The sequence below is a fragment of the Athene cunicularia genome (genome assembly GCF_003259725.1).
Source record: "Athene cunicularia isolate RWA chromosome Z unlocalized genomic scaffold, athCun1 chrZ_part1, whole genome shotgun sequence".
Classification (NCBI taxonomy): domain Eukaryota; kingdom Metazoa; phylum Chordata; class Aves; order Strigiformes; family Strigidae; genus Athene; species Athene cunicularia.
The window spans coordinates 35052836-35062305 of NW_020799142.1; the positions used below are offsets into that span (position 1 = coordinate 35052836).

At 49.7% G+C, this 9470-nt stretch overlaps 1 long non-coding RNA gene across 1 annotated transcript in view; it reads left to right on the plus strand.

Moving 5' to 3' along the window:
- Window positions 1–2702: 2702 nt before the first annotated feature.
- The window catches only part of LOC113489875, a 33459-nt gene continuing 26691 nt past the window's right edge, over window positions 2703–9470 (plus strand). Inside the window, exons 1-4 of the long non-coding RNA XR_003400105.1 lie at window positions 2703–2825; window positions 6087–6258; window positions 6589–6658; window positions 7609–7988. This is a non-coding gene — a long non-coding RNA (uncharacterized LOC113489875). The remainder of the gene's footprint in view (window positions 2826–6086; window positions 6259–6588; window positions 6659–7608; window positions 7989–9470) is intronic.

Genomic DNA, 9470 nt, shown 5'->3' on the forward strand with positions numbered 1-9470 from the left:
GGCAGAGGGGGGGAAAAAAAAAAAGCTATATTCAAAAATTCAGTCAAACAGCTTGTTTCTTCAAAGGCACAAAGCACCTGAGAGTTCCCAGTGACTCCTCATGTTAGCAGAGATTTTCCTCCAGATAAAGAACTCATGATAATGAGCTGTGAGGCTGGATGGTTAAAACAATTATCCCCTAGAAATTCCCAGAGCTTTTTTCAACAAGTCAGAGCACTTAAAGCTGGCAGAAAAGAACGTTTGAACAATTTTTCATTGGCAAATATACTTTTGTTGAAACTGAAATGGTTTACAGGAACATGGCACACTTCATAAAATTTTTAGTGAAAGAATTTTGAAAGGAATCGGAAACAAATTGGGAAATTACCTTTCCGATTGGTTTTGGGATAGAATTTTGTGCTATCTAAAATGCTGTGTAGTGATCAAAATGCTTCGTTTCCATTTGAGAGTTTCCCTGACACAACTATTTTTACTATTTGGAACAAAATTTTGCCATGGAGGAATTCCTCTAAAGGCAAAAATTTTGCTTTCCTGCCTGCACTTCGTTGTTGAGCTGTCGTGCCGCCTGCCCTTCATCCACGCATTGAAGGAGTCTTGGCTCGGGGCTGTGAAGGCAGGCATGAGGTGAATGGCCGTTACGTGGTTTCCTGCTCTTGTGGAAAATAAAAAAATCTGCCTTGCTAGTATGTTTTTTATTACAAAAATGAAAAAAATCCAGGAGAGACTTTAAAACCAACTGATGTTGCTGGTTTATGTTTCTGTCCAGGGGAGCACGTGAGCGCGGCCGTGACATTAAGCTGGTCGGTGGTCCCGTTCCCTGGGAATGTGGACCCCTACCCCGGGTCACTCCTCGGGGCTCGGGCGGGGTTACCACTCGTCACTTCCTCTTGGCCTGGCTTGTGCCAGTGTGGTGTTCGCGTTACCGGCAGGTTACCTGTGGAAATGAACGGTTTCTTTGGAAATCAGCATGAAGGTAGAGAGTCTAGAAGCAATAGTACAAAAATGAAACCCAACCCTGCGCTTCCAAGCTGTGTAATTGCAGAACAAGATGCTAACAGTCCTCAAAAACGTAGGCTTTCGCCTAAATGACATGCTTTGTGGGAGTAATTAATTTGTATTTAATTATAATCTAACTTGTGAAGAAACGGTCTGAAGAAGTTGTATCTTCAGCCCAAGTCTTTCAAGTTTGTTCTTTAAGATAAATTTCTTCTTTAGACTTGCAGCATTTTATATTTTTTATGATAACACCAACAGGAGACTCCTTAGCAAAAGTCACTGCTTACAATTTTTGCCTTTAAGGCTATCTCATAATTATGTATTTAACTAATCAACACTCCAGAACTTCCAGATGCAACAGATACAGGGTTTGTGAATGATTTCCCTATATACATCTTAATTTTCTAGCAGCAGCTGTAATTTATGGGATTCCACGTGGAATAGCAGGGCTAATGATGAGCAAATGTGTTTTTAAAGTTGTACTGGATGCAAACGCTGGTATATGGTGAAAGGGATGAAAACAGATGAGTTCTGAGCATCAGAGCTCTTGCCTCTTGTCCGTAAATGCTGCCAGATCCCAGGTCAGCAAAGCGGAGCTCCGGCGTCGGTCAGAGGGAAAACCCTGGCCCCGTTTTGCCAGCAGGGAAAAAGTCTCAGCAGTGGGTTTTCTTTTAGTCACGAGCCCCCAGATCATCAGAGCGAATGATCTGGACCCATGTGAGCTGTGTGGGTTTGTGGATGAGTAGCTGTGCATTGGGCTATCAGTCCGCTGGGACGTGGCTTGCTTTCTGGAGTTTTATCTTTGACGTTTCCCAAATTTTCCCCTCAAAGCAGATTTCCCTGTGGTACGTTTTGCAAATTCTCAGAGTCCAGAATAGGGCTTGGTCTGCGTGAAGTCCACTGTGGTACGAAGTATTGACCTCTATTGCCAATTATGAAGGCTTTTGTTTTCTTCAGTAGCCGGCCGCTGGAGAAATTCAGGTCTGAGTGAGCAGGAGTCATGTTGGTTTAACTCCAGTAAAGCAGTCATGTGTAACTAATACTGTATTATTAACACGGGGGGAAATTTTCAACTTTCAGCATCCTGACAAAAAAGCAGACAATAAAGATTGCTCGGTGACTTTTCCTAACCTTTGTAACATGTATTTTACTCACCGAGACCACTGCCTCTCCGCTCCACAGTCCCAGGCAGTGAAACAGAGTGGCTATGAGTACGCCATTCCCTGGGAAAATGCCTTTTTGCTCTCCTCAAGTCAACTCTCAGGAAAGACTAAGTTATTCTTAGTCGGTCGGCCCCCGACCCCTCAGGTGCAGAGCAGGTAAATGCGTTGGGTTGTTTGCCCCACAAAACCGATTCTTAGAAACCGCCAGTAGTTTTTAATAATTATTTTTTATTAACGAACGAGAAGAGCTCTCCAAATAGCTAAACAGAAAAGAAACCAGGTTTGAGGTGGTGTGTGTTCCTGAATATCTGTGTATCACATTTTAATGGTGATGGGAAAAGGGAGAAAAATGTTGATGGCATTTTCTTGGGCAGTTTTCCTCCTGCTCTGTTCAGAAGAGAAATACTGTGGAGGGTGTCGCAATTATGGCTGTTACTGTACTGCTTCGCTTACGTGAGGCATGTGGAAATAATTCTTGGTTCTAGTCAGTCTTCACACCATGGAGCAATGACTGTGTTCTCTCCTTGCCAGATGTCGACGAGTGGCAACTCGAGGAGGAACAAGAAGAAACAACTGGCAGGTGGCAAGAGGAGGAGATGATGTGGCAGGAGAAGAACAATTCGGGATTTTTAACAGAGTGGCTAACTTCTCGTGTGAAAGCAGCAGGTAACTCCTTAAAACCAACGCCTGTGAATTTTATTACTTTTCTTAATAGAAAACTAAAGTTTTTGCTCTGCTTGCCCTTCCTCAAGCACCTGTCCTAGCTGCTGAGTTCCCACTGGTTACACCGTGGCCTGCCAGGACGTGCTGATGGGGTGCCAAAGGGGCTGGGTGGGCTGCTGTGGGACCCCAGACCCCCTCTCCTGTCCCTGCTCATGGTGGGTGTGCTCTGGGCGGCTGCGGGGTCTCTCTGGAGACCTTTGGTGACCTGGGGAGGGGACCAGGGGTGCTGCGCTGGTGCTCCCCCTCATGGCTTGGCTGAACGGTGTTTCAGGCGAAGTGAATTTCAAAGGGATATTTGACAGAGGAAAGTACTTAACCTGGAGAGGTGAGGAGAACTCAGCGGGTGAAGGAGGGACTGGAGAGAGGAAAAAATAATTATGTGTGAGCACATATGTGGAATATTTTCCGAAGTGCTTTAAGCTGGGGAAATTTTTTCCTGAAGGGGCTGGTGCTAAATCAAAGCAAAGGAGGGATTGATAATTGTGGGATTAATTTGTGGACTCTTTTGAGAGCTGGCAAGATCTATTTGGAGATCTAAACTATGTATTTTATCAGCCCATTTTTCTGAAGAGCTAGACCTTGCTTGCAACTGTAAGTAATCTGTATTACAACTCCCAGTGAAACACGTTTCATACATCATTTTGGTTTGCTGTGTGACTTGAGCTAGTGCCTTGTGCTAAACTACCTTCCTCACAATCAGGTGATATGTTATTTATAGTCTAAAGTAACGAGTGATAGCTTGGGAATACACATTCTCTGAAAGCTCCCCGGGCAGGTTCGGCACACAGTTCCGCGGTGAGTTGGACCTTACCTCACCCTGCTCCGTCCCCCCTTTCTTGCCAGAGAGCGTTCGGGAACTGGTGGCCTGTCTGGGCTTGGGGACGGGAACGCGGCGATGCCCCGTGTGCCCCTCCCGCCTCGGTCCCGGTGCTGCCGTGTGTCTCCCGCAGGGTGGAGAGGAGGAATGAGCGCGGGGATTGCCGGGACCGGGTGCCCGTGGCAGGGCCGAGGGCGTGTGTGGCCGTGGCGTGGGCCAGCGTTTGTCTTTTCCAAGTTCATCTTCCCCGTGTGCGTTCTGCGCACGTGTTTTCTATGAGCTGCACGGACAGGCGTGTCACTTCAAAATTTATTTGATCTAAGAATTTATTTTTTTTCTTCCCACTGACAAGTCCTCCTGGCTGTGGTTTTCAATGGTGAAAAAAGCCAGCTGCAGCCCTGGAGAGCCTGGAAGAGTGAGACATCTCCGGTGTACTCCAGAATGGGAAAAAAATCGAGACGTCATATTTAAGGCCATGCATCATTCCTGGAAAATAAGCTTGCATATCTTACATGAGAATTGCATAATTACTTTCTACCTCTGCACAAGGCTAGTTCTTTTGCATCTCATAATACCAGGAGTTTTTAATAGACATCTTAAAGACTCCATTATCTTTGGCAGCATCCTGGCAGCTTGGCACGCAGCGCGCGCTCTAACAATGACACCAGCTCCCTTTTTCCCCCCTTAAACACCGAGAATACATGAAAATCTGGCAGAAGGCAGCGGTTTCCTCCTGGGTATGCCTCTGGCACCCGCTGCCCCGTGTGTGGGAGGCTGCTGGCACCCCGGGGGGAGCAATGCCGTGCCCCCTGGGTGTCTGGGTGCCCTGGGGTGCCCCTGCTGGGAGCAGGGAGAGGTGCGATAACCTCTGCATCGTGAGAACTGTGCATCGGCCAGAGACAAACCAAAGGTGGGTGGGGTGTGGACGTGACCAACAAACCCAGTCGCTGGGTCTCGTTAGGGTTTGGTGCATCATTTTGGCCTGCAGTTCGCTTTGTCTCTCTCTAGTATTTTTTGTGCCATACTGGAAGCCACTCCTTGTCTCGGATACATCCGTGTAGCTTGGTCCTGAAACCCGTGCAACATTCCTTCAGGGCAGCAGGGCAAAAAGTGAGATCTCAAAATGGAGTTTATGGGGAAAATCCTTCTCTTGGCAGTTTATTGATCTTGCCACTGTATTTGGCACTGGTGAGGCCGCCCCTCTCTGAGGGGGTTCAGTTTTGGGCCCTTCACCCCAAAAAGGCCATTGAATGACTCGAGCGTGGGCAGAGAGGGGCAACGGAGCTGGGGCAGGGTCTGGAGCACAGGTCTGCTGGGGAGCGGCTGGGGGAACTGGTGGTTGAATTTCCACAGCTGGTGGCTGTTGCTTTGTTTCTTTGCCGGGGCCAGTTCTGGTCCCGGAGGCCTGGTGGTGTCCTGGGAAGTGCCGGCGTTTGCATGAGCCTCCCTGGGCGCTGTGACCGCAGGGTGAACCCCTGGGAGCTCTGAATTGATCCCAAAGGGGCGTCCTGCAGGCCCCAGGGGGGCCGGGGCTGCGCAGGGGCTGCTGCCGGCGGGGGCAAACCCAGCGTGTCCAGGGAGCGGCTGGTGCCAGCCGGGGCATCGGTCACAGCCGCGGCCCCCAACTCCCCAGGCACAGAGCGGGCCAAATGCGTTGGGTTGTTTGCCCCACAAAACTGATTCTTAGAAACCGCCAGTAGTTTTTAATAATTATTTTTTATTAACGAGCAAGAAGAGCTCTCCAAATAGCTAAACAGAAAAGAAACCAGGTTTGAGGTGGTGTGCGTTCCTGAATATCTGTGTATCGCATTTTAATGGTGATGGGAAAAGGGAGAAAAATGTTGATGGCATTTTTGTGAAATTCAACCCGTTTATGACCATATGAAATTAAAGCTTTTATACACTTATAAAGAAGCTCCAAAGGGAACGAGTATGTTTTTCCTACTGAAGTCTGCTTAAAGCATATAACAAATCAGATTGCACAGCTCAATATTTCATATAAAACAATATGCTCTACCATTTTAATTTTCCTGTACAAAATTGTTTTTCATATGAATCCATGTTGCATTATTTTCCGATTCCAACTAAATTAGAACTATATAGATATAAATGATATACATTACATTTATTATACATAATCTAGGTAAATATGAACTAATTCATCAGCCATACCTCAGCTTTCATATAAATTATCTTCGTGGCATTTTTGCTGTTACATAAAGTCTTACAGTGGAAGGATTATTTGACTGTATTTGTAACTATTGCAGCATTAATTTAATTGCATTTCTACATAAGAATTAATATTGCTTCCTGATAAGATGTTTGGAAAGCAGGTAGGAAGCAGATATGACACGATTTAATTTTAAGTATTTTTAAATTTCTTTTAGGCAGCTGGACACTGCGGGCGATGCTGGACCCATCTTGTGGGTGGTGGTGGAGCTGCGACCTCCCCCCGGGGGGGTCAGAATCCTTGTGCCTTCCTCAGCCCCCACAACCCCGCCACGTTCATCCCACTGGTGATGCCGGTGCCAAGGGGATCCCCGGGGACCGTGGGGCCGGGTGAGTGCGAGGGGCTGGGGGAACGCCCTGTGGAGGGGCTCCCTGTTGGGAACATCCTATTTCCGAGGTGCTCAGTGGAGCCGGAGCCATCCCAGTGGGAGCTCCCTGCCCCAAAGGCGTTAGGGAATGGCAACGGGGGGCTGGGGGGGGGCTCTGGGGTGCTGAGCCCCGCTCCCCTGCTCCCCCGTGGTGCCAGGGCAGTGGCGTGTGACAGCATCTCATGAGCGAGCTGCCCAGAGCGGCCGGGGGCCGGGCTGTCATCTCCGTCACCAGGAAATCGGTCTTTTGGTGTAATTTTCCTCCAGTAATTAGTCTCTCTGTGATTTTTAGACTTTGTGTCATGGTGTGAATGCAACATGTTCGACAGCATACCTGCCGGGGAAAATCTCTTCTCTGATGGGTAAGGAAATATCATTTTTCATGAAAGACATCAGAAAAAATGAATGTGAAACTTCGGAACAGTTGGGGGCACGATGACTTTCAGTGACAGGGAGGGCTCTAGCTGGGGAAGTCGCCAAGTGTCAGACCACACTATCCTGCCTTTTCCTCGGCCGTCTGGGCTTCTGCACGGTGCTGCGTTAGCGCCTGGTCCTGGGTGCAGAGGGGCAGGAGACGTTTTCAAACCACCTGTGGCTGTACCAGGCACGGGAAAAAAGGGGCAGCTGAAAACTAGAGACAGCAGAAAAGTACTGCCCGAACGCAGGCCTCGCTTGTTTAAAGGATTTCATCACATGTTGGTACAAACCCCCATTTTTAGGTACCAAGCCCTCACTTTTAGGGTACAAGCCCTCAGTTTTAGAGGCCAAAACATTGATTCTAGGGATGAAAGCCTCATTTTTAGGGTACAAACCCTCAATTTTGGGGGCCAAAACTTTGAATCTAGTGTTGAAAGCCTCCTTTTTATGATCCAAACCCACCTTTTTTAGGGTACAAACCCTCACTTTTAGGGTACAAACTTTGATTCTAGGAACAAAAGCCTCGTTTTTAGGGTACAAACCCTCTTTTTTTAGGGTACAAACTCTCACTTTTAGGGGCCAAATCTTTGATTCTGATGTTGAAAGCCTCCTTTTTATGGTCCAAACCCTCAATTTTAGGTGCAGACCCCTCACTGTTATGGTACAGAACTTCAAATTTACGGGCCAAAACTTTGATTCTAGGGTTAAAAGCCTCCTTTTTGTGCTCCAAACCCTCTAGGAATGAAAATAAGGTAGTTGACTTTGGTGCAAATAATTGCAGTTAATTAAATTTAAGCTTGAGTATTGCATTGGGTCTTCATATTGTGGGTAAGTACATAGGGTTTGGGGTTTTTTTAATGTTGAGCCAACCTTACGGGAAAATGGTCATTTCCAGTATGCAGTGGAGCTGAGAAGGGGACAGGACAGAGCCCAGTGGAGCGCAGCAGGGCAGACAGCTCGAAGCAGACCACGCTTTTGGCACCGAGGAGCAGCCGTCGGCTCCAGAGCTGCTGCCGGGATGGAGTGGGGCCCACCGAGGGCTCTGCCCCAGAGCCGTGCCCAGGGGGATCCTGCCTGGAAAGAGCCTCTTCCCTGGGCCGCCTGCAGCGTGGCTGGAAATCATCTCGGAGTGCCACATCCATCACCCCCAAATTGTTCGGCAACCTCCAGGACAGCGTGAGCAGGCAGCAGCATCTGTTCCTCCCCACCGGGGCCGCGATGATGGACTGCCAAGGACGGGGCTCCCGCCGAACTTCTCGCCGCCTGCGAGCCAAGGTGAGATGGAGTCGATGCGCAAAATGGCCGCGCTGGGGGCCCGGGGGAGGGCGCGGGGCGGTGGGTGCAGGCCCCCGGAGCTGCTGCCCATCGCGGCTCGGCACAGCGCCCGCCCAAACCCACGAGGGTTCTCCGACCAGGCTGGTAGGGGCTGGCTGAAGGGCGGTTTAGAACGGAGGGGAAAATACGTGAGGTGCTCTTCACCTCCTTTTCCATACCCGCGCAGAGCTCGTCCGAGCAGCCAGAAACCGTCAGTTCCCCCGCAGAGCAGCTCTCGGGGGTGCAGGGAAGGAGAGGGGGTGCTGCAGGGCTGGGGGGCTAACGCATCCTGAATACAGGTGCCATCCTGCTTTCATAAAGGGATGTGGAATTAGATAATCTAGGATACTCTTGATTTAGTGGAAGTTTAAATACCATATGTGTTAAGGCTTGCAGGATACTATGTTATTTTTAACATCCACACAGTTGTAGGAATTGTAACTAAATATGTTTTCCAACAGGAATAACAGTACAGGCTTAGGTATTTTATGAATGGCAGCTGTGTTAAGAGTGATTCAATAAAAATATGTGCATGGGGCGATTAATCCAGGCAGGAATTTTGCCGGCGCTTGTGCAGGGTGTCTGGAGCAGAGTTAAAGTCCTGGGCGCTGGCGCTGCCCGAGCCCGCGTCTGGCCGCTCTCCGGAGCGAGCTGAGCTCAGCATGGCTTCCCCGAGGTGCTGGGGGAGCTGAGGGGGATGCTTCCACCGGGCCTGGGGCGGACGGTGTCCTCGCAGGAACCCGGGGGATCACCCGGCCTCCCGCTGCTGAGGGGAGGGTTGAGAAAGCCTTGTGACTCCTCCTGGTTCAATTGTGCCTTTTTTAGCAATAATTGGAGGAATTGGTTTTTACAGTTAGTTTGTCTCGGAAATTCCGCCTGCAGCATGTGAGAGGGACGGTAATGCAGACGGCAATAAATAACCGCACGGGGCAAGTAGGAGGCAGCGATATTAAGGCTAATAGCAGTGTGGCTCTTGAACCTGCACACATCACACTCGTTAGTCTGGTTAGGTATGAGCGTAAAAGAAAATATTACTGTGATTGTTGTTGCTGTTATTATGGTAATTTTTCCTCCCGTTTCCCTTTGGTGGGAAGCCCCAGGTGGCAGCTTCGCAGTGTGGTCGGCAGCCCAGGGTGGGGTGAGTTTCTGTGCCTCTGTGTCACAGCACAGGGTGGTCCCTGGCCCTGCAGACCCTGTCCCCAGGGCCCTGCCTGCCACCCCAGCCTGGCACTGGGGCAGGGCCCCCGCTCTGAGGCACCCCGAAAGCTGCAGGAGGGGATGGGAGAGGCTCTGCCCCACACGAGGGTCTTTCCCCCACCGGGACGGTGAGCACCCACAACATGAGTGCTAGTGGGATGGTGCTGGTGGTGGGCGAGGAGCTGCCTTGGCGATGCCAGCAACAATGCCCTGGAACCAGGCCCCCTCCCCACGAGCCCCCGGCCC